General features: G+C 41.1%; 1 long non-coding RNA gene and 2 pseudogenes across 1 annotated transcript; 1 reads left to right on the top strand and 2 right to left on the bottom strand.

Annotated features, from left to right (window-relative positions):
* Nucleotides 1-3,439: 3,439 nt before the first annotated feature.
* On the bottom strand, nucleotides 3,440-6,513 carry LOC125164049 (uncharacterized). Its single transcript, XR_007151626.1, has 3 exons — nucleotides 6,420-6,513; nucleotides 5,950-6,065; nucleotides 3,440-3,588 (listed from the first exon to the last, which is right to left on the bottom strand). It is a non-coding gene; the product is annotated as an uncharacterized LOC125164049 (long non-coding RNA).
* A 16,266-nt stretch (nucleotides 6,514-22,779) lies between these two features.
* On the bottom strand, nucleotides 22,780-23,200 carry LOC125164734 (40S ribosomal protein S24-like; annotated as a pseudogene).
* A 1,190-nt stretch (nucleotides 23,201-24,390) lies between these two features.
* Nucleotides 24,391-24,661, top strand: LOC125164048 (dynein light chain 1, cytoplasmic-like; annotated as a pseudogene).
* Nucleotides 24,662-25,318: the final 657 nt, after the last annotated feature.

The raw sequence follows: 25,318 nt of genomic DNA, 5'->3' as shown, positions 1-25,318 counted from the left end.
ACAAATTGATGGGGGAGGTGGGTGGAGGATGGTTGACAGGTGATGGGGATGAAGGAGTGCACTTGTTGTGATGAGCACTGGGTGATATATGGAAATTTTGAATCACTATACTGTACACCTGAAACTAATATCACACTGTATGTTAACTAACTGGAATGTAAATAAAAACTTTAAAAAAACCAACACAATTGTAATTAGGAGGAAGAGCAACACAGTCATGACCACCCACGGTCGCCACTAGGTAACTGACACAGGGGATGGGGGTAGTCAACCAGTGACCAAGGTTTACAAGGACATGGGGAAGGGGGGCAAGTGGATTTGGAGGCAGATGGGCAGTGAGCCTATTGGAATCCTACCAAGGCTAGAAACGAAGCCAGGAAATTGTGGCAGGGCTGATATCCTATCCTATTTGTGGCCGCCTGATATGGGGAGCAGCAGCAGGCAGCAAACACAAGCCAACAGGTCCTTCTCAGTTGCCAGAGACGGGATCCTGGGCTGGGCTGTGCCTGGAGCCATGACCACCTTGGTCCCAGGGCTTCTTCCCCAGTGACCTGACAGTGGGCCAAAGACTGCTTTTCTCTCACCGCATGTATTTCGTGGGTCTGGTTCGTTGACATTCAGGTGCTGCCGGGTCTCACCTGCTTTTGAGTTTGAAGGTGGAAATCTTTTTTTCTTTTTTGGGAGGTAGAAACTTGAAGCCATGCAACAAAAGCATGGACAGCTAGAGAGCTAAAGAAGGTCTGAGAGAAACAGGAATTGGGAAAAAACAAAACAAAACAAAACAGAGAGAGATTATGAAGGAAACATCATAGAACCTTTTTTCCAGAAATGACCTTTGTCAAGTTTAAATTCTTAAAAAAAAAAAAAAACAAAAAAACACAGTGTAGGTATTTGTTCAGCAACTCAGAAAAAAGAAACAACTAATCAAATAAAACATCAGAGTCAGATTCCACTCCTGGGTGTCAGGTCATGGCTCACTGCCACTTCTTTGACCTTCCAGTCACTGTGCTCCAGCCACACTGGCCTCCAAGCAGGTTCCTACCCCAGGACCTTTGCATTTGCAGTTCCTTCGGCCTAGAGCTCTTTCCTCCTAGACAGCCACATGGTGCACTCTCACCTCTGACAGATCTTTGCTCAAATGTCTCCTTTTCAATGAGGGTTTCTTTTTTTTTTTTTTTTTTTAACATTTATTTATTTTTGAGACACAGAGAGAGACAGAGTGTGAGCAGGGGAGGGACAGAGAGAGAGGGAGACACAGAATCTTTAGCAGGCTCCAGGCTCTGAGCTGTCAGCACAGAGCCTGACACGGGGCTCGAACCCATGAACTGTGAGATCATAACCTGAGCCAAAATTGGACACTTAAACAACTGAGCCACCCAGGCGCCCCTGAGGCTTTCTATCTTAAATGACATGCACACACCCTCCCCGCCCCACTTCTGCAGCCCCATCCCTCTCTTTCTCCCATAGTGTGATCACCATCTCGCATGTTTTATTTGCTTGTCTCCTAAGACCAAGATGCAATCTCTGAAAAAGGCAGTGGTTTTAGTTTTCTGTGTCTCCAGCTCTCAGAGCAGGGACTGTCACAAAGTGAACCCTTAATAAATACTTACAGAATAAATGAATCTTTTAGGGCTCAGGACATTGAGGCAATAGCTTTGAAACAAAAGCCAGCTGGAGCTGGAGCTATACCCTGCATAAGATCCCTGAGATTTAGTCCAGGATGAGCAGTAGATACAGTTTGCTGGTTACTGGAAGGAGGTACCACATTGTTCTCAGACATGCCAGGTGTTTGAACATTAAGCCACAAATAATAGGAGAGGAGAGTATAAAGATGGTCTCTGTTTCCTCCATATTTGCATTATTGAAGAGCACCCGTGGTGTGGATCATCTAAGAGAAGTGATTGTTCAAAATCATTTCCATTCACCGCAGGCAAGCGTTTTACACCTGCATAGGCAAACGTGTGCCTATGTATATACACATATACATGTATGTGTTTAAAAGTATGCTGGTCAATGTACGTCAGACCTACTTTGCAAATCTAGTTTCCTTGGCATGGCTACTAAAATGAGCTTGCCTTTCTCCGACACGACCCACTGGTGATGTCTTTTGGAAGCCTGAATGCAGTTAGATGCATGGATAATCAATAGTAAATGACATTAGTCATGTCAGATGCGGCCGGTCTCCAGGTTCTGTTATCTCCATGGAGCCTCTTATTCCTGAGATGGGCCTCTGACAGCTGCACAGAGTGGGCCCTCCAGGTAAATGTCTTATTACTTATTAGGCTTATTACTAATCAGGCTCCTACGTGAACCTCAGGTCTGGTCTCTCACTCTGGCAAATTGAGCTGAACAGCATGGGAGCTTCAGCTCCTGCTACTCTTTTTGGGTCAAGGAAGGTCTGGAGAAGTGTCCAATCAGCTCTGCCCTCTGTTCTAGCTGGTCCTGTGGCTCCTCCTCACCAAAGATAATGACAGTTGGCAAGGGCCGGAGAAGCCTTGAGCAGAATCAGTTGAGTCCATTTGTCCAGGGTTCCATGCCCTAAGCCTGATCATAGAGTCCCTCGGCCATCAAAGAATGAAGGAAAGTCCCAAACAGAGGACACTCAGAGCTCCACGTGATCGCATCTGCCTCATGAGAAAACAGAGCACATAGAGAATAGATCCTAAATTTGAAAGAGAATCACCATCTTTGCTTCTCCACCAAAAGCTGTCTTCATTCTGCTGCCTGGGTCCTATTGTATATCTTCGAAGTTTCTAACTTGGTCCGATCCTTATGAGAGTCCCTCCTGGCCACTGGAGTGAGGACTTGAGCTTCCCCTGGAATTGTAACTCTTATTAAGTCACTTTCGACCTGGGAGCCATTTGAGAATCTGATAAAAACCATGGACTCCTGCCCACCAAAAAAGAAGACACAAAGTTTTCACACAATTCTAGGGGTTCCGCACGTTCCCTGAAAATCATCCGTGAACATTCTAATCCTCATGTTACAGTCAGGGCACACATGTCAGGGTCTTGATCCTGACATTGGCTAACCTGTAATTGGCAAGTCATTTAATCCTTCTTGATGTGATTTGGGGACCCGTCACATGTACAGGGATGGTCTTTTCCTCTTTAATGTCTATGGTTATGTAATTATTTTGGTATCAAAGAGATTACTACCTTAAAAAGGAAGCAGAGAGGTCTCTCTCTCTCTCTTTTAAATCATTTTGGAGCAAACAGGTTAGAACCAGTTGGAGCAGGCTGTGCTCTCAGTTAACCCTGGATGAGGATGTGGTGGGCAGAGGGATATTTGGTGGGGCGGGGGGGGGGGGGGGGGCATCTAGAAGCAGAGAATTCCTGCTGGGCTTTAGTCCTCTCGCAACCCAGATGATGTTAGTCATAAACAGCAAGGCTGAGTTCTCTCGATTTTTTTTTTTTTACTGTAGTGACAAGAAGGCAGAGCAATTCACAACATTTTAATTGTTAACGGGCTCCAGGGGAAAGGGCTGGTCTTGGTGACTGCTTGACATGATGGCATAATGTCCGATGCCTCCCCAGCGGTTGGCCGTGTTCCACATTGACTAGGTAATAATCTGCCGCATGCAGCTGGCTGGAATAGATTAGAATGGTGAGCACAGACACAGAGCAATCAATGAGAGAGAAACATACCACCCTCCCAGAGTATCCTTCAAGACTGCCCAGAGTCACATCTGTCATTCTGAAATCCTGTTATGCCCAGAGAATGCTTTATTTGCAAGCTAGTTCATGTTTTCAAAGGTGGTGTTTGACACGCAGAGACCTTATCCCACAGCTGCAGACCTGCATTTCTCGATAAGGCACTGAACTCATTTAGGTGTTTTAGGAGTTAGGGATTTGTGTACTGTTCACACCCATTTTTCCCCAGAAGAGGGATGTGAGTGAACTTCCCAATTCCTCCTGCCTAGAGTTTATCTGGCTTGGGTAAGGCATACTAAGGCTCTCGAGGGAGACACTCGTACAGAGGAGTCAGTTCATGTTTTAAAATGTGAATTCTAACAGTACTCAGGGACACTGTGTCAACAGAGGCCAGGAAGAATTTAAATTGACCAGTCAGCTGGCCCTATATCAAAAAAGATTATGCAGGGATGAAGATTTGGAAAGCAGGATATAAATAATAACTCTTGAAGTACAGCTCCAATAGACAAGAGCACCACACCAGCTATTCACTAGTGGCCAGAGAAATGCAAATAAAAATAATAAGATATCATTTTATATCCATCAGGCTGGCAACAATAATGCCGAAAAGCTATTATATTTATCACTGGTGAAGATCTCTACAACACAGTGTTCTTTCCCAAGGCCATTAGAAATGTAGCGTTAAACCTCTTTGAAACTCCTTCTGGCCGCTTCCTCTTACAATTATAATGACACCTACCCTTGACCCAGCAACTTTGCTTTTAAGGTATGCTACAGAAGCAAACATATGTAAGAATGTTTATTGCATTGTGGTGATGAAAAACTAGACAAAAAGTAAAGTAAAGCTATAGATGATAAAATGACTGAAAATACATTGCATAGAAACAAGATGTGCACTTTTGAAAAGAATGACTTAGAATTGTATCAGTTAATTGGAGGATAGTTCCAGTTATTGATGAGAAAAAGGAATGCACATTCAGTAAAGCATGTGTGATATGATCCCATTTTTTTGGAAAACTTCATACATATTTATGTATATAAATACATACATAAATACATACTTATGTATGTATACATGGGAAAAAAAACTATGGAACGAACAAAATTTGTTATCAAAATGCATGAAGAAAGCTTATTTGATATAATCATGTTAACGCACTTATACAAAAGTATATGTGGAAATAGAAATGAAATAAATGTTACGAGGGCTGGGGAGGTGAAGAACACTGCATACGCCTGGCGAAAAGAAACACATTCAAATAGTAAAGTGTGCCTTGGTCCACGGAGGCTGCTATAATAAATTACCACAGACGGGCTGACTTATAAACACTACTAATATCATCATATTGGGGATGAGGCTCCAACAGATGAATTTTAGAACACAAGGTACAATGATGAATTTCAAAGTGAGGCACTCCCGAAACTAGAGGGGAGCTGAAAACCCCAGGATTCTCCTGGCCATCTGCCAGGAAGTGATGGCACAGTTGGGGAGGAGAGGGACTGGAACGATCCACCTTGCCTATTTCAGTAGTCAAATCTAATCATACGACTCCCTCCAACTGACATCTTCCATGACTCTTTATTATCCCAAGAGAAAGAGCTCAAGCTTCCTAATATCGCTTTGTAAGCCCATTCCAGCCTGACGTTCCAGGCTTATCCTTCCAAGACACTAAATTACTCACTCTTCCCTGAACAAACTTTACTCTGCCTTGTCACTTTGCCATGACAAATGCTCCTCCCTTTTCCAAACATAAAAAAATCCCCTATGTCCCTCAAGGGCCCTCCAGAACCATGTCGAGTGCCATCCTCTCGGAAGTCACCCATGACTGCTGTGTGTTCCACTTCATGCATCCTACTAATACTTTAGACTCTCGATTCCTTTAAAGAATTTTATTTTTTACTTTCAAGGTGATACTTTATACATGTTTGGGTAAAGTATATAGGTAAATAGTGATGCACATTGTGATTAACATTTTGTCTTACACTTTTTTAGCTTTCCTAGATGTGTACATGCTCTTTCAAAAACCAGCATCATGTTGGGGTGCCCGGGTGGCCCAATCAGTTAAGCATCCAACTCTTGGTTTTGGCTCAGGTCATGATCTCACGGTTCATGGAATCAAGCCCCAAGTCGGGCTTTGCACTGACAGCTGGGACCCTGCACCTGCTTGGGATTCTCTCTCTCCTGCTCTTTCTCTGCCCCTCCCCTGTTTATGTGCACTCTCTCTCTCTCTGTTTCTCTTCCAAAATAAATACATAAATAAACATTTTAAAAAATCCAGCTTCATGTTATACATACCCCTTTGAAAAATTTTCATTCAGTAACATGTGTTGAGTATTTTCCATTACATCAAATATTCTTTGCACCAAAATATTTAATTGCTTTATAGTAGTCCATTGTCGGCTGAATCAACTCTACATAAAGACAAAAGAAATAAAAATACTTTATGTATCTCATATTGTCAAATATTGAACAATCTCTTGTTCTCATTTTTTTATTCATAATCATAATGTTGTGATACCCACTGCACTTAAATGTTTGCACACATCTTTGTTTCATGCCTCAGGATAAATGACTAGAAATGCAAGTCCTAGATCAACAGACTTGGTTATAATAATATTTTTAATGTCTATATTTGAGGGGATTTATTTCCCACATCCTGGCATAAGCTTTTGCCAATGGTTGTCATTTCATTTTTTCTGAATAAAAGTTTAATTCATCTGGAATTGGTGTCTGTGACAGAGGTAGTCTCCAATATTGATGCTTACTTTCTCCAACGTAGAAGTAAAAGGCCTGCGTTTGGGCGAGATGCGTGGCTACTCAGAATGAAATACATTTCTCAGCCTTCTTGCGGGTATGACCTGGCCAATGAAATGCGGGCGTAAGTGACATGCAATTGCAGGGTCTTTTCTCAAAGGGAGGGCCTTTATCCTCTCTTCGTCCTCCATCTAGCTGCTCACAACGTGTTCGTGCCACATCTAGAAACATGCAGAGAGTGGGCGATTCATGTACTAGATTCACCATTCTATCCCTGCACTTCCTCCACCCAGATTACAAAATGATCATATACAACTATCATATTGAAGTCCTTGGATTCTTTCAGATCTCATATAGCAAGTCTATATCCTAAACAATATAGGGTAAACTAAAGGCATAACTTTAATTTTGTCAAAATTGTTAATCCCCTGTCACCCTGAGATTTATTGAATAACCATTCTTTCTCCTACAAATCTTTTTTTTTTTTCAGTTTATTCATTTATTTTGAGGGGGGGGGAGGAGCTGAGAGAGAGGGAGAGAGAGAATCCCATGCTGTTAGTGCAGAGCCTGACTCAGAGCTCAATCTCATCAACCATGAGTTCATGACCTGGGCCGAAATCAAGAGTTGGACACTTACCTGACTGAGCTACCCATGTGCTCCTCTCCTAATTATCTACATTCTTTTATTGTATTCTGGATTTGTATATGCATTCATATTCTAGGTATGTAGATCTTCTTCAGTTCTAGGAATACAAATCCGGTATCACTGTGTTTCACTTATTTTCTTTCTGGAGTTCAGTGGATACTATGAGACACCACCAAGATCCCCCTGAGAGACTGAGGTATTAATTCCCCCACTTACTTCCTAGGACAGCACTCCGTTAAAGAAAGTTGCTCATCCAAGCTAAACTGTCTCCTCCTGTGAAAAGTTGAACTCCGTAACTATTGCAGGAGAATAAAGATCCGCCTCCTTGTCTTCATTTGGGCAACTTTGAGGGGCCATCTTGGTTCTGGCTACCCCCTCAGGGAAAGGAGATGCTATAGGCACCTGCCAGTGCCTCTTTCCTCCTCTTTCCTTGCTTTTTTACTCTTTCACAGGGGTTGATCCTAAGTATATATCCTGGTAAAATTCCTACATATGATTCTCCACCTCAGAGCCAACTTCCAAAGGAATCCAACTTAATACAATAATTTATTAGTATTTGGTACAGTAAATCCCCCCTCTATACGCTCCAATTTCCAGAATTTCTTGACATTATATATATATGCTTCAAAATAAAATTTTAGATTTGTGCTAGTCTTTTCCTATTTCATTTATATCTCTTTTTATCTCATCAATTTCTCCCCCCCCCCCCCCCCACACACACACTTTTTTGCTGTCATTTGTTCTTTCTTTGTGATTTTTTGCTTCTAAGCTTGCCGGTGGCTCATTCTCAGAGCTGTGATTTTCTTCGAGTCCTCTTGATTCCGTCTCCTTTTACTTTTTATAAACAACATTTGTATACCTCATTTTGGTCTCATTATCTTTACCCATTCTCATGAGAGGAAATCTCCCACGCTGCTTACCAATAAGCAAAATATATAAATTATAAGTGGGGACACCCCATTGTTTGATGGTTTCATCTGCTTTTTGGGGCTCTGTGTGGAGGGTGACTGGATGGGTTCCTAAGAGAAATCTTCAGTACACAGGCAACTTCACCCTCTTTCACTGCCTGGACCTCTGTTACGCAGTTGCACTGAAGAAAACTGAAGAAAAGGACTTGTGTGCACTAGAAAGTCTGTTCTGCTTGCCCTCCTGCTGTACCCCCACCCCTGCCCTGCCCCTACATACATACACACGTGAACACAAACTATGCTTATTTCACTCCCGGAAATTGCATTTATATGAATAGAACATGCTACTGTTAGCCCCCACTCCTATGAGGAGCTCATACCTTTCTTTTATTTCCTGCATGCTTGTTTTCTGGGACTCTCATTGAGACATGTTCAAGCAGAGGAGAATGGGAGAATTCATCTTCTATCTTAAGTCAGTGCCCAAAGTGTTGAAGATTAATTAGCATGTTATTGTTACTAGTGCAACCCCTATGTCTCCTCATATGGGAGTAAAGAGGGTAGGCTTCCAGACAGGAGTGCTTTGGCTTTTTATTTTCAGAAATCCTGTGTGACCCAAAACAAAATCTAGCAATGTGAGGATTAGATATGCTTAATTTTTAGCTCACTTGTATCTATCAGATCACTGGTGGGGATCACCATCACATTCTGTCATTGGCTTGTCTGTTAGCCTTAGCTTTTAAAGATACAAGGCTTTTTTTGTTTTCATTTTTCTATAGCTTCACTGTTATTTTAACAGATTTAGAAAAGGCTGAAATAGATTGCTAAACAGATTTCATACTGAATGGGATTCCTGATTTTATTTTTAAAATGTACAGCCTCCCAACCTGATTAGGAAACTGGAACACTCCATTTGGTCATTTGACCAATTTTTTGCACATCTTTTTCCTAGGCACAATAATTGAGTGTTTGGGATAGGGAACTGTCTAGGATACTGCCGTGCTCAAATAACTTCTAGCGTACTCAGTGGTCAAGCGGTAACGTAACAAATAACAACATGGTGTGATGTAACACAGTTTTGTGTGTAGATGATTCACTAGAATGAGGAGAAGGAAGAGACCGTCGGTGCAGGAGTAGGAATTGGGGTTGAAGGAGGAAACTGTTATGGAAGTGATGCAGTTGACATACATTCTCAAAGGATGAGTAGGAGCAAATTGGGTGGACAAAAAAGAAAAATGGAACTCCAGGTGGAGACAACAGTCCATGCAAAGGTGCAGACAATGGAAGACCTTATTCATCATGCTAGGAAATTTATAAACAATGGAAAACCTTTGACATCGATGTATGTTAAGCACAGGATGACAGGATCATATTTATATTTTACAATTTCCATTTAAAAAAAAAGTTTCTTAAGGTGCCTGGCTGGCTAAGTCTGGAGAGCATGCAATTCTTGATCTCAGGGTCATGAGTTCAAACCCCACAGTGGAGTCGAGCTTAAAAATAAATAAATAAAAATTAAAAAAACAATCGAGGCACCTGGGAGGCTCAGTCGGTTACCTATCCTACTCTTGATCTCAGCTCAGGTCTTGATCTCAGAGTGGTGAGTTCAAGCCCCTAGTTGGGCCCTACGCTGGGCATGGAACTGACTTAAATAATTATAATTAATAATATTATATGTTAGGAGTTGTTATAATTTAAATAACTGGTGATCCTCTGGCTGAAGATTGTTTTAAGGAGCTTTACTTAGACTTGGGGAGAGATCTACAGAGCCCCCCACTTATTCAGAGAGAAACTGGAGTAAAATCTGCCTTGGCTTTTACTGGTTTTCCTTTTGTGTTCAAGAATTGGGCTCTGTCTTCCACTGTTATCCCTTATATTCCCTTATCTATTAAACCCATTCACCCAATGACAAGTGTTTTTTTTTTGTTTTTTGTTTTTGTCTTAAAATGTATTGTTTGGACTTCTGTTTCTGGCCATAAGTCATCCAAAATACCCCGGAAAATCCTCCCATTGCAAAACAATTTTAAAGTCTGGATAAACCATTAAAAACTCTTGTTGAGGGGCGCCTGGGTGGCGCAGTCGGTTAAGCGTCCGACTTCAGCCAGGTCACGATCTTGCGGTCCGGGAGTTCGAGCCCCGCGTCAGGCTCTGGGCTAATGGCTCAGAGCCTGGAGCCTGTTTCTGATTCTGTGTCTCCCTCTCTCTCTGCCCCTCCCCCGTTCATGCTCTGTCTCTCTCTGTCCCAAAAATAAATAAAAACGTTGAAAAACTCTTGTTGAATACATGCCAGAAGTGGTAAGAAACCAAGGAAAATCCTCAGAGTGCAAAACGAAGCTAAAGTACAATCCAGAGAGTTAGCTAGGCTGAAGCCAAAGGCTGTCTTGAAGTGCCTTCCAGGCCTTATATACCTAGAACCTGAGTTCAAATGGAAGCTCTATAAATGCTTTAAGTCCTACTATAAATGCAAGGGTTCATACAAGGCAGAGGGCAGGCGGAGAACTTTTAATGGAAGTAGGACCCCTGAGGGACCTTAGAATCCATGAGAAAATAAATGATGGGGGAGAGGGGGGCACCTTACAAAGAAAGATAGGAGTGAACTTGGCTTTCTCAGCTTTTGCTGTGGTAGGGAGTGTCCACCTGAAGATTTATATCCATCAATCAGTTCTCCTGTGGCTTGAGGCTCAAATTACCACTGACCTTGATGTGAAGAAAAATTTCTTCAGTAAGAAACACAATTCAAACACATTAAAATGTAAAACTCCTCTTCACTAAAAGACTGCAGTTAGAGAGTAAAAGCACAAACTATAATCTGGGAGAGGATGTAGCAACAGGACAAAAGATTACTTTTGGCACTAGTTTGGCGATGATAATAATAATAATATTAATATTGTGACAAGACCAAGTGCTGGCAGGAATAGAGAGCAAAAGAGACTGTTGTGGATCTGGGAATTAGTATAATATTGTGGAAAACAATTTAATTGTATTAAATAATGTGAACATACATATATTTTATGACCCAGCAACTATTTTGTTCAAAAACAGAATGTGATTTAACAGTCAAAAAGTGAAATGGACAACTACGTGCAACCACAGGAATGAATTTCACAAACATAATATTGAGTAACACAATCAATCACAGATCATGTATGTATTAGATTAGTCAGGATTCTTCAGAGAAACAATATATATATATGAAAACCATGGAATCCAACTTAATACAATAATTTATTAGTATTTGGTAAAGTAAATCCCTCCTCTGTATGCTCCAATTTCCAGAATTTCTTGACTTTATATATATATATATATATATATATATTCTTTAAAATAAAATTTTAGATTTGTGCTAGTCTTTTTATATTTCATTTGTATCTCTTTTTATCTCATCAATTTCTTTTTTCCCCTTTTTGCTGTCGTTTGTTCTTTCCTTGTGAATTTTTGCTTCTAAGGTCGCTGGTGGCTCATTCTCAGAGTTGTAGAGAGAAAGAGAGAGAGAGAGAGAGAGAGAGAGAGAGAGAGAGATTCATTGTAGGGAATTGACTCACATGATTATGGAGGCTGGGAAGTCCCAGGTTCTGCTGTCTGCAAGCTGGAGACCCAGGAGAGTTCTTGATACATTTCCACTCTGACTCCAAAACGCCTAAGAACCAGGCAGCTTATGGTACAAATTCCAGTCCTGGGCCAGGAGAAGACTAATGTCCCCATTCACACAGGTAGGCTAGAAAGGAAAAGGGGCAAATTCTTCCTTCTTCAACCTTGTTGTTCAGTTCAGGTCCCGGGAGGATTGGATGATGCCCCCAGGGACAGCAATCTGCTGTGATTCAGATGCTAATCTCAGCTGGAAACACCCTCACAGACAGACCCAGAAACAATGCTTTATCTGGCACCCCTTAGTATAGTCAAGTTAACACAAAGTTAACCATCACAATGTACAGAATGATTTTTACGTAAAACCATATACCACTTATTTAAAATTTTAAAAGAAAATGTCAGGTATGAATAATATGTCTGTAAAACTATGAAGAAAAGCACGCGAGAGATTATTGTAAAAGTCAACACAGGAGCCGCCTCTCTAGGCGTGAAAGGCATGCCATCAGGAAGGGCCATCTGAGAAGTTCCCAAGGTCCTAGGACTGTAGTACCAGGACATTAGTTTGATTTGCTTTGTTCTTCATCTCAACATGGATTTTATAATCAGCAATGGCCTCCATAATAAAACAAATGAAAACATGTAGTAAGTTCTGTTTTTCATTCTCTCCTGACTGTCTTCAGGATTCACTACTCCCCTCTGCTCCTGTCTTCCAAGTCCTTACTCTTCAGAATGGCGGGTGCTTGGATTTTGCGTTGGTCAGGTTAGGCTAGCTGGAAGCCACCACCAGACCCCAACGTGTCAGGGGTTTAGCACAAGGCAGTTTATTACTTTCTCACAGTTGTTCAGGTCTGTGGGTCATCTCGACGGACAGCCATTCGGGCACTCGCGCTGATGGACTCTCTTTCATCCTTACACTCGATCTCTCTGGACAACACCGTCATTGTCTGGTCCAAAGGCAGAAGTGGAGAAGCATGTGCCAGAGTGTTTCCTGATCTGGAAGGGAGCCACGTTACCTTTGCTCACACTCCATTGGAGAGAACTTTGTCACATGACCATCCAGGGAGCTTAAGATGTGCCCAAAAAAGAAAAGACTGGATTTTGCTGCCAAAATACCTCACCCTGGACCCAAAGCAAACAAATGCTTGTATGTTGACTTGATGTGCCTTTTAATCTCCTTTAAATACTCTCTCTTTTTCTCTGTCAGAGCAGATACTTCATCGCCTCAGAAATAAATTGCTGCTGAACAGAAGAAATGATATGGAATTTCTAAAACTGTGAATCCTGATAAGTGTGACTCTTGGTGAATGATTGTTACCTACCTATGTACCCACATCGATGCTCTTTTTTCCGTTTCACCTTCACATCAAGGACATGGCCACTGGGATCGCAACTTTATGGATGAGGGATTTCTATTAGACCCATCACCTCAGACAGGCTCTGGGCATTGCCCCAGTCCCTTTACCCATGTGTTCATGAAAACCAAATCTCAATGTCATCTGGTTGAGCACAGTTGGAGCCAAAGTCGCCTTGGTCCCCTATGTGCTTCTCTAGGTAGCCATCTTCACTTAAATTTTGGCCTGAAGCTCCTGTCCTCCTAGAGTATCAATGCCATGAGATTTTTCCCGCTCTTCTAACCAGGATTTTTCAGTCTGGATAACTTGGCCACCATCTGACTGGCAAGGAGAGTCTTCTCTTTCTGTCCTGAGTGGCCAGTGGCCAGCCTTGAGTTTGCAGAGTGGGGATGGCATAGCATCCCATTGTTCCTCAGCTGGAAGCACCGTTGCAGCTGCTTTCCTGGGCACAAGGACATTGTTGTGAGCAGTAAGTACCATGTTGTGGGCGCATGGTAGAGCTCATGAAAGTTTCTTTGGATAAATGTCTACACAGCAGAGCATTCTATGGTAGACATAGTCGTGATAGTTTCCCCTTAATGCATGGGTTTAGAAACTATAAAAAGGAGAATCTATGGAATACTATTGGTAAATGATGTCTTCCCCTTGCTCTAAATGGCTTCCTTTTCCTCCTATAATGCTAAGAGCTTCTAATTTTCTCCCATTAGTTGAAAACTCAAGTAACCGATTCAGAGAAACAAATGAACACGTATTACCACTTTGTGTGACTGTGCGTCCCATCTAAATCAGTAGAAGGCAGTGAAAACCCTATACGTTTTTTCTCAACTTCTTTCCTTCTTCAGAACAATTTCTAATCCAATCATTTCAGTAAATCCTTCTTATATTTGCTCCTTTTCCAAAGAGATTCTTGGCACTTCATTTGCTTACCATTGCCAAAGCTACAGCTGTGGTTCGCATACCAAGGGTCCTGTGACTCAAGCGACATCTCCCCCTCCACTTTGTGTGCCCCCCGCAAGAATGATTTTGATGGCACAACACAAAATAAAACAACTCCTCAAAAAATTTTAGTGGTTTTGGGGTCTCTGGGTGGCTTGGTTGGTTGAACGTCCAACTTTGGCTCAGGTCATGATCTCGTGGTGAGTTTGAGCCCCACGTCAGGCTCTATGCTGACAGCTCAGAGCCTGGAGCCTGCTTGGGATTCTGTCTCCCTCTCTCTCTCTCTGCCCCTTCCCTGCTTGGGCTCTGTCTGTCTCTCCGATTCTCTCTCTCAAAAATAAATAAATGTTGAAAAAAATTTTAAAGAAATTTTAGTGGGTTTTATCATCACTCACATTTATTCCTGCAGAATTTATTAATAGTAACAGAATTTCTGAGCATCTACTATGTCTCAGTTAAAGTGCTAAATACTTTAAATGCATAATTTCATTTAATTCTCCCAACAAACTATGATGTGGTTGTCTATATATTGCCATTTTACAGGAGAGATAAACAAGGCTTAGTTTGGCTCTAATTTGTCCAAGTGTCTTATGTCTTATGTCTCTGATGGTGTCTTCGTTTGCTTGGACTGACATAGCAAAATACTGGGGCATTTTAGACTAGGGTAGCTTAAGACAAAAGGATTTCTTCCTCACAGTTCTGAAGAATGGAAGTCCAAGTCAAGGTGACCGCCAATCACTCTGGTGAGAGCCCTCTTCCTGGCTTGTAGATGGCCTCCTCCTCAAGGTGTAGCATCCGTCTTACATGGCCTTTCCTCGGCGGAAATGCACCTCGGAGAGAAGGCAAACTCTCTGGTATGTCTTCTTTTAGGGCACTAATCTCACTATGAGGGCCCCACTCCCATGACCTCATCTAACCCTAATTACCTCCCAAAGGTCCCATCTTCAAATACCATCACACTGGGGATAAAGGCTTCAACATATGCATTCGGTAGAGACACAAGCAGATGGTGAGAGACAGAATGGTCTTCAGTTATACTGGCCTTCTATTTCTCAAATGCATTCACCTCATCCTGTCACAAAATTGTGTGTGACCCTTGCCTGGAACACTCTGCCTACATCTTTCCATCATTTGGGTTCAGTTCCAAAACCACCCCCTCCAAATTCATTTATCACCCCTAGTGTAAACTACATCCCTCCACCCCTCAGTTACTCCACAAGTTCTCCTATTTTAATTTCTTTAGGGTGTGTGCCACTTTTCTTTTTTTTTTTAATGTTTATTTATTTGTGAGAGAGAGTGTGTGTGAGAGAGAGAGTGAGAGTGAGTAGGGGAAGGGCAGAGGGAAGGGGGGGACAGAGGATCTGAAGCAGGCTCTGCACTGTCAGTGTGGAGCCTGACGTGGGGCTCAAACTCACAAACTGTGAGATCATGGCCTGAGCCGAAGTCAGAGACTCAATCGACTAAGCCACCCAGGTGCCTCCATGTGTCGCTTTCAACAGCATCTGGTTAATATGTTGATTGCCCTGCACGCTGTCTCCTTTCTAGAATGTAAGCGTCATGAGAGCAGGAAGTAGATCTCTCTTGCGTGCATTTGTATCTCTACAAACTTCAAGGATGCCTACCACATGATATATGGATTATGTGTGAGTTGGTGTCTACCCCAAAGTCACTCCTCTTCAGCCCCAAGCTCTTCTGATGGATGCAGTGCCTTGCTTGAAGCTGAAAGGCACATGAGTGTCAGAGGGGCACATGCAAAGCCACTACAGCACATGTCACCTGGTATATGGTACTGACACCTGAAGGTCTCCACAGGACAAATCAAGAGCAAGTATGGGTCATGTAACTCAGGAAATAGAAATACTTCTCTCTGGACCCTAGAGGTACCTAGGTACCTCACCTAGAGGTACATTAACTCCTTCCTTTAATTCCTGCTATAGACTGAATGTTGTATCCCCCTGGCCCCCCAGACCATATGTTGAAGCCTTAATCGTCACATGATTGTATTTGGAGAGAGGCCTTTGGAAGGTAATTAGATTTCCATGAAGTCAAGAGGGCAGGGCCCCCATAATGGGATTAGTGTTTCTCTATGAACAGGAATAGACGAGAACCTGATCTTTCCCCACCATGTGAGGACACAGCAAGTAGGCGGCCATCTGCAAACCGAGAAGAGGGCCCTCACCAGAACCTGAGCATGCTGTCACCCTGATCTCACACATACCAACCTCCAGACCTGAGAAGTGAGTGTTTGCTGAGTAAGCCACTCAGTCTGTAGTATTGTGTTATAGCAGCATGAACAGACCAAGAAAATCCCCAAATCACTCCATCTTATGGCAGGCACCTGTGGAGTCTCAGGAATCTTCCTTCCCACTACCAACTGTTAACAACTTGCCACTCACCCAGGCATCAACCAGCTGGTATCATCTCTGTGGCTCCCTCCCTGTTAACATGATTCATCCCTCGTGGCCCCAGCATTGTCTTCCTTGAGGATGTGCCCGAGCTGGGTCTTTTCTTGCGTTGAGGTTGAGTCACTCCAACTTCCAGCTTTGACACCTACGGAGGCTGCCTGGCCAGCGCCACCATCCCCGTCCAGTGGGCGCCAGCAGATCGGCACAGCCTCAAGCTGTGATGGTTTCACAGTTGACACAGTGCAGGCGAACCCTCCCCTCCCCGTCCCAGTCCCAGTACGTCCACTCTCCTCTGTGCCCATCTGGCACCAGGAGGAATCTGAAGGAGGCTGGTGTTCAGAACCCCTGTTCTGACATGGAACGCATTCTTCCTTTTACCATGAAGAGATAAGACAGGTCAGAGACATAAAACCCACCATACCCAAGGGGCTGGTGTTTCTCATTGTGTGACAGGTTTCAGAATCAAAATGAAGGATGTTCAGAAATGAACTTGGGACTGCATCCTTCACTGAGACCATCAAAAATCAGTCAGGGTACCAGAAAAATCAAAATTCAACTCTTGAGTTTATTTGAGTGTCTAATTTATACTAGGCTGAAAATTGCATAGGAATGTGAACTTTGTTTAACTTACACATCAGGGAAATGCTTTTCACAGTAGATGGGCCTGTTCCCTACCCTTACACAGTCCTGAAGACAACTCTTGGTGATGTAATCACCAGAGAGTCTCAGATCTGATCCACAAATAACTAGCTCGTGCCCAAGATAAGAACTGGTTGCAACTCATTAATTCAGTTACTTAAGGGACATTCACCAAGCAATTCATATATTGCAGACACTGAGTTAGATGCTGGTACTACCAAAAGGAACAGAGGAGTATTGTTTCTGAAGGGCGAGATTCACACGAATATTGAGGCAGAGCCTTCATGGTGTGAGTGAGAGTGGCCAGGAGCTCAAATTTTAGACTGTGTCCATTTTTTTCTTGAGCACACATTTATGAAGAGCCCCTGTGTGCCAGCATTGTACTAGATGACGGTGCAAGAATGCGAAGCAAGGCCGACCCTGTCCCTGACTCTATGACTATCAGAGGATTCAGAAGACACAATAAGCAATTACAATAATGCGCTATGATAGGGAAGCTCGGCACCATGGAAACGTGTAGCAGGGACATCCTGGTCTGGGAGGGGGTGGGTCAGGGGTGTAATTCAGAATCCGGAGACTGACACATACAGCTATCAGTGACAGGCAGAGGGCAACATCCACAGACTTCAGCTGGAGGGGGAACAAAATCCATTTTCTTTTATATCACCATTTTATTCACACATCAGCATCCTCTCATTTCTATCTCCTTATTCCTGAAAGCAGTCCTTTTATAAGCTCTACACATGGTGATTAAACAAAGGGGATTCTAGAAGGGCGGACAAAGCATTAGAGATGGTTTCATTTTATATAAATGCCAAATTTTCTGCCTCAGTAAGGTTGCAGCTGTGACAAGAATTAGGCTGCTTGCTAGGTCATATATTTTCTAAAGTACCATGCAAAGAAAATATTAATACATCAGGGAAAGTGAAATGAATAGACTCAATTATTTTAAAACCTTGTGAGTAGACAATTTTTATAATAAAATGAATAATGCAGCATGTTGAATAAACAAAGAAAATCATATTGTTCATATGAAGTGAAGAAGGATTCTCTACTTAAATCTGAGCATACGAAGAATGGATCCTAAATGTAGTCTCTTGTTCTGCACAGGATTCGGAATGGAAGTTGGATTGATCGGTATTTAATTAGCCAAACATCATTTTCTATATAATAATCTTCGATACATTTGTGGCAACTTAGAAATTAGAATTCTATGAATCACAATTTTTTTTTCATTAACTACAAATAGTCTCTGCATGTGGGGTGTATGAACTAGAAGACTGTACCCAGACGTATGGCCAAAGTGTGAATTTTAACCGATGATATAATGATCGGATTCACAGCAGAATTAATCAGCATGGGCTGAATAATGTTTAGTCATAAACTAGATGCAGATCAGTAATTAACACCAGGTTGGTAATTAGCTATGCTTCCTGGTTGCAAACAGCACCTCTCCATGCAGCACGAAATAACTCCTTTTGTATTCTGCTCTGTTTTCTTTCATCCTGTGTTTGGACTTTAGTCACAGAGGGATTGATGTTTACCGCAAAGAGCCTGGAGTCAGAAGATCTATATTCGGGTCTCCAGGCTGCTGAAAGTTAACTGTTTGACCTTAACAAAAATAAGTCCTACACTTCTCTTCAGCTTGCATATCTGCAAGATGAAGGTACTTCATAAAGCCGAGTTGTGAAAAGAATAAAAGATCACGAATATAAAAGCGTGCTGAAAACAATGCTAACAGGCAAATGTAAAATATTCAAATGGTCTATGCATAAATGCATAAATACATAAATACAATTACATATCACGATGATAATTAGTGTTAACCAAATTATCGCTTAAGGGATATCAAAAAGAGCCTGTCAATATAATTTTCATTTCTAAACCAACAAAAGCCAGTAAGATGGTCTCTGTGTGTTTTTATGTTTTAAGTGATGAGACCCTTGTTAGGTATTATAGTCATATATAACAGAATGATATATGCCATATATGCATATGGTTTTTTGAAATTCAGAACTACGCAAAGGAGGTGATGATCACTAATTTATCTGGCTGTCTAGCACATTTTGCATCACTTCTCTAAATAAAAAATCAATAAAGAAGGCTGATAAATGGGCTCCTCTCAGGAGGGCTAAAGACAGAGACAGATAAAGATGCTTTGTTTCTGAAACCTCTAGCCTGGAATAAATTACCCAGTCATGAGCCAAAGTCATCTGCAATTAATTCCAGTTATAAATTTCAGTCGAGAGACGTGCGGAGTGCCTGATATAGCATCATGTCATTGGTTTGCATATTTTTACCAAGTGTATGTGATTTTAATAGTGAAGATCTTTAGTCTTAAACCTTGTGCAATTTCTGTAAGTTGTTTTAAACATGTAGTCTCGAGAAGACAGACATATGTTTGCATTAATATTTAGCTTATTTTTTCTTGTGTTCATCAGTAGGAAAACTTCATATAGCATCACTCTAGAGAAAAATCACTTTTTCTCTATTTAATTCTCAGGTTTGCTTCTCAAACAAGTACTAGTCATAAATGCGTCTAAACTTATGGAGGATTAATCACATTAAAATGGTACATATATCTACACCATGCTCATTTTTCATACTGTTTAGTGTGATAATGCACAGAAACCAACGTATTGCATTTGTGAAATCTTTTCAGAAGTCATTTTCTAGGTTTTAGCAAAAATATTATGATAGAACTTCCAGCCTGACAAGATGACACAGGCTTGTTTCTCCCCCTTTCTTCTTCCCAAGCATAACTGTCAACTCCGGAAATAATGCAAAAATAATAATAATAACAATAATGAAAATAAATAAGAAGTCTGAATGGTGGTAAGCAGAAGGCAAGCTGATTTGGAAACTTAGGACTGGAGGAACACTTCAGTGCAAGGGTATCTTGTGTCTTCTCGCAACCAACAGAGTAAGGTCATTGAGACCCAGCATTTCCTGACCCTCAACCTGGCAACAAAATACAGCCCAGGTAAATTCATTCCTTTCCTGGATCGAATGGGAGACGCTCCGACAACATTAGTGAGCCTGACACCACTAGTAAGGCAAAATAATTAGGAGCCTTATCAACGAAAAAAGACAAGGGCGTGTACTCTCCCCCAGCAGCCCCCATACTCCTGCACTGTTGAGATTCACTGAGGCAGGGGGCCAGAACTGGCAAGAGGGACCAACTTACCACAACAGACTTAGTCTGGGAAGCCTCCTTTATCCCCTGGGCACCACAAACCTAATGCTAATACTCCTGATATCCCTTCTCCTACTGGGAGCCACCAGGGTCAACATGTGGAACCAGTGGGAGGGACTCAGCCATAACAAATGGCCAATCCCACTCTCTGAAAGGCACCAAGGTGGATGCTTGGACCCAGCTATAGGGATGCAGCAACATAAGCAGCAACCTGAAAAGACTTTTTGATATGCAGGTGCAAGAATCCTCTTCCGTGCTCAGGGACACCAGAGAAGACAGAAAGCACCAGTTGGGGGATCTCTACGTAGTGCTCCTTCAGAATCCCAGCCTGGGAAAATCCTTTCTGTCCCCATAGGCAGCATAAGCAGAGACCTGAGGAAGCCTCAGAAGACTCAAATGAGCCAAAGTAATGCTTCAAATGCACAGTCATTGGAACCACAGCCCACAAAAGCAGCCCAAGGTTTGACTGTTAAACCTAAACAGGGAGACTTCCTACTAAAATAAAAGATATAGGGGCGCCTGGGTGGCTCAGATGGTTAAGCAACCAACTGCCGCTCAGGTCACGATCTCGCAATTTGTGAGTTTGAGCCCTGCGTCAGGCTCTGTGCTGACAGCTCAGAGCCTGGAGCCTGCTTTGGATTCTGTGTCTCCCCTTCTCTCTACCCCTCCCCTGCTCATGCTCTGTGTCTCTCTGTCTCTCAATAATAAGTAAACGTTAAAAATTGTTTTTTTAAAAAGATACAGCAGGACCCACACTCCTAATGTATTAGACAAAATGTCCAGGATACAATAGAAAATGATCTTTTGTGTCAAGAGTCAAGAAAAACACCTTGAATGAGAAAAGACAACCCATTGACTCCAAAATGGGGATGAATTAGATGTCGGAATTCTCTGACATTACCACCAAGGATTTTAAAGCTTACAGAATAAAAATGCTCCAACATTTAAATGCTTCAATTTTAAAATGCTTTTAAAATTTGTTGAGACAAATGGGAAAATAGACAAGCTCAGAAAATAAATCAAATATTAAAATAACCAAATACAAATTATAGAATAAAAAAATACAAGAGGCAGAAAAGCTCAAAACTCACTAGATGAGCTTAGTCATAGAATGGAGAAGACAGAAGATAAAATAAGCGAACTTGAGGACAGATCAATAGAATTCCCCTATCTGAACAACATGGAAGACATACACTAAAGAAAAATAAATTCAACAGACCCTCAAAGACCAGTGGGACAATAATAAATAATCCAGCATGGGTATAGTCAAGAATCTTAAGGAAAGGGTGAAAGAGAGTGAGACTAAAAGAGTATTTGAAAAAGTAATGGCTAAAAACTTCCCAAACTTGGTGAAAGATATAAACCTATAAATCCAAGAATCCAAGCAAACAAACTCCAAATGCCATCTGTATTTAGATATCCATATCCAAATTAAACGTTTAGAAATAAAGGACAAAGAAAAATCTTGAAAGCAGACAGAGAGGAAATGAATTGGGGAACACCATTCAAATAACAGATTTCTTATCTGAAATCACAGAGTCCAGCAGGAAGTAGTGCAATATCTTGGAAATGCTGGGGGAAAAAGAACTGTCGGCTACAAATTCTACATTTCACAAAACTATCCTTCAAGTACGAAGAGGAAATAAAGACATTCTCATATAATGGAATAGCAAACCTATCCTAAGAGAATGGCTAAAAGACATTTTAACAGACACAAAGGAAAGAATAAAAGAATCCTGGAGCATCAAGAAGGAAGAAGAAAAACAGCAGAAATATGGGTGTATACAACAGATTGTCCTTTTCCTCTTGAGTTGTATAAATCACGTTTGGTTTATAGCATCATAGGATACTCAAGACAATGATATTTTAAAATGAAGAAGGGAAATGAAAAGAATGCTTCTATACTTCATTCAAAGTGGTAAAATATTGGTATAATATACACATATATATTGTAGTACCCAAAGTAACAACAATGAAAACTAAAGAGAGAGATATTATATATAATTATTCCCCATTTCTTGTCCTACATGTAAGGATCTTAGAACTCATCACTCCATCCTAACAAGAGAAAAGCTGAATAGCAAAGTAAATTGTCAGGGGTACAGAATGGCATTACATGTGTATAAAGTTCAATTCTCCAAGAAAACATAATCCTTAATGTGTGTGCACCAAACAACAGAGTGTCAAAATCTATAAGGCAATAACTGGGAACCGCGAGGAGAAATAAGTGAATTCATTATCACAATTGGAAACTATAACATCCCTCTATCCGAAATGGACAGATCCATCGGGCAAAAAATCAATTAAGGAAATAGTTGAACTCACCAGCCCCACCAACCAACTGTACATAATTGAGATCTATAAACTATTCCATCCCAAAACAACAGAATCCACATCCTTCTCAGGCTCACATGGAGCATTCACCAGGATAGATCACATTCTAGGCCACAAAACACAACTTACCAATTTAAAAGAAAAACGATTATGCAATGTCTGCTCTGAGACCACAAAGGAAGTAAACTAGAAATCAATAACAGAAAAATAACTAGAAAATTTACAAATATGTGAAGATTAAACAATACATTTTTCCAAACCACTAGACACCTAAAAGTTCTTACTTTATTAATCCTCTCATGAAAAATCTGCACAACCATCACAGATAAAGTCACTACAGAATCTTTACTCCTATTGTCCAATCTCCAGCTCACTTTCTGTCAGCACCACCACTGGCTTTTGCAGTTCCCCTGACTTTCTCCATTCTGTTCTTGAGTTCCTTTTGCTGAGTTCTTGAGACCTTTTTCTTCTCATTCAGGCCATGTCTTGCAAGTCTACGTTTGGGATCATTTTTCTTTGCATAATCCAAAGAATCATAAATCATGCCAAAGCCAGTTGTCTTCCTACCATCAAAATGGATTCGGAGTCCAAATACAACAATGGCACCTGGTGTGGCCTTGTGCACTTTGGCTAGTTTTCCCCCAAATTTCTGTCTTAGGTACTGTTGCCTTTCCAGGGTGAAGAACATCAATGACCATTCGCTTCCACTGAAGTAGTTGGTTGGTCATAAACTTCCTGGTCCGGATAGTTACTGTGTCATTCGTTATGGTGGCCGAGCCAATAACACGCATTTAAATGTGTTATTTAAAGAATGACACATTTCTCTCAAGAGACATTTAAAAATATCTTGAACTACACTAACATAAAATAAAACAAAATTTGTGGGATGCAGAGAAGCAGTGCTTTGAGGGAAATTTATAGCACTGAAAGGATGTGTTAGAAAGCAACAAAAACTTAACATTACAAAGCTAAGTTTCTACCTTAGGAAACTAGAAATAGAAGAGCAAATTAAGTCCAAAGTAAACAAACAAACAAAAATGGAGTTGGAGCAGAGATTAATGAAATGTAAAACAGGAAATCAATAACGAAAATTACTGAAACCCAAAGCCAATTCTTGGAAAAGATCAATAAAATTGATAAACCTCTAGGCAGGTTAACTAAGAAAAAGAGAGAGAGAGAACACACTAATTACTAATCTCAGAAATGAAAGACAGGATATCACTACACCTCCCACGAAAATGGAAATAATAATAAAGAAATACCACGAATAACTCTATGCCCACAAATTTGATAACATAAATGAAATGGACCAATTCTTTGAAAGACACAGTCTGTCACAACTCACACAAGAAGAAAGAGACAATCTGAATAGCTCCTATCTAGTAAATAAATCTAATCAATAATTACTAATCTTCCAAAACATAAAGTACCTGGACCAGTTGTGTTCACTGGTGAAATCTACCAAACATTTAAAGAAAAAATTATGCCAAATTCTTTGTAATCTCTTTCAGAGACACAAACGGAGGAAATACTTCCTAACTCATTCTATGAATCCAGCATTACCCCAATACCAAGACCAAAGACACTGCAAAAAAATAGAAAACTATTAACCCATATTTCTCATGAACATGCCTAAAAATATCCTCAACAAAATATTTGCAAATAGAATGCAACAAGGTAGAAAAAAGAAGTATACACGTGACCAAGTGGTAATTATTCCAGGTATGCAAGACTGCCCAAACACTCAAAAATCAACTAACATAGTCCATCCTATCAACCAGCTAAAGAAAAATTATACGATCATATCTATAGATGGCAGGAAAAGTATTTGACAAAATTCAACACCCATTCATGGTGAAAACTCTCATTAAACTAGGAATAAGGAGGAGTTCCTCAACTTAATAAAGATTATATACAAAGATCCAAGTAAGGGCAGCTCCTGCTAGGTCTGAGTGTTTCTATTGGCTGCTCCACGGTAACCATGTGCAACCAAAAGGCTCAGATGAAATGCTCAAAAATGCCAACATGTTGGAGGAGATGTAACAGGATTCAGTGGAGTGTGCTACTCAGGTCTTGGAGAAATAGAACATAGAGAAGGACTTTGTGGCCCATATTAAGAGTTTGACAAGAAGTACAACCCTACCTGGGACCTCATCGTGGTGAGAAACGTTGATAGTCATGTGACACATGAAACCAAACGTTTCATCTACTACCTGGGCCAAGTGGCCATTCTTCTGTTTAAATCTGGTTAAGAGCCTGAACTGTGTCACACACCCAGTGACCCATCCCAAAACAAGGACTGCAGCCTTGCAGTATTTGGAATTTCCAAATACTGAAATCTTCAGTTTTGCCTAAGAGGACACCTTGATCTTCAAACCTTTATTGTGTTGTTTTGTATAGGGCATTTTCCGTGCAAATTTTTTTGATTATAAAACAATTAGCAAAACAGCCTACATTTGTATTTATTTTCCTTCTTTTAAATTTTTTTCAACATTTATTTATTTTTGAAAAAGAGAGAGCACGAGCAGGGGAGGGGCAGAGAGAGAGGGAGACACAGAATTCGAAGCAGGCTGCAGGCTCTGACCTGTCAGCACAGAGCTGGACATGGGGCTCGAACCCACGAACCATGAGATCATGACCTGAGTTGAAGTTGGTTGCTTAACCAACTGAGCCACCCAGGCACCCCTTTTTGTATTTATTTTCTATTCTAAACAACTCTCCCCATGTTTTTCTCTTCAAAATCCATTCTTTTCAAAAAAACAAAACAAAACAACAAAAAATCTGTTGGAGAAATAAATATATATACAAAACCCTAAAGCTAACATCATAGTGGTGAGAAACTTGACATTTTTCACTAACATTATGCATAAGACAAGGGTTTCCACTCTTAACACTCTTTTTCAATATTG

This window comes from Prionailurus viverrinus, chromosome B1 (genome assembly GCF_022837055.1).
Source record: "Prionailurus viverrinus isolate Anna chromosome B1, UM_Priviv_1.0, whole genome shotgun sequence".
NCBI classification, from domain to species: Eukaryota; Metazoa; Chordata; class Mammalia; order Carnivora; family Felidae; genus Prionailurus; species Prionailurus viverrinus.
Note: the sequence above shows the minus strand (reverse complement) of the source record. Positions and strands in the feature narration are given on the sequence as shown.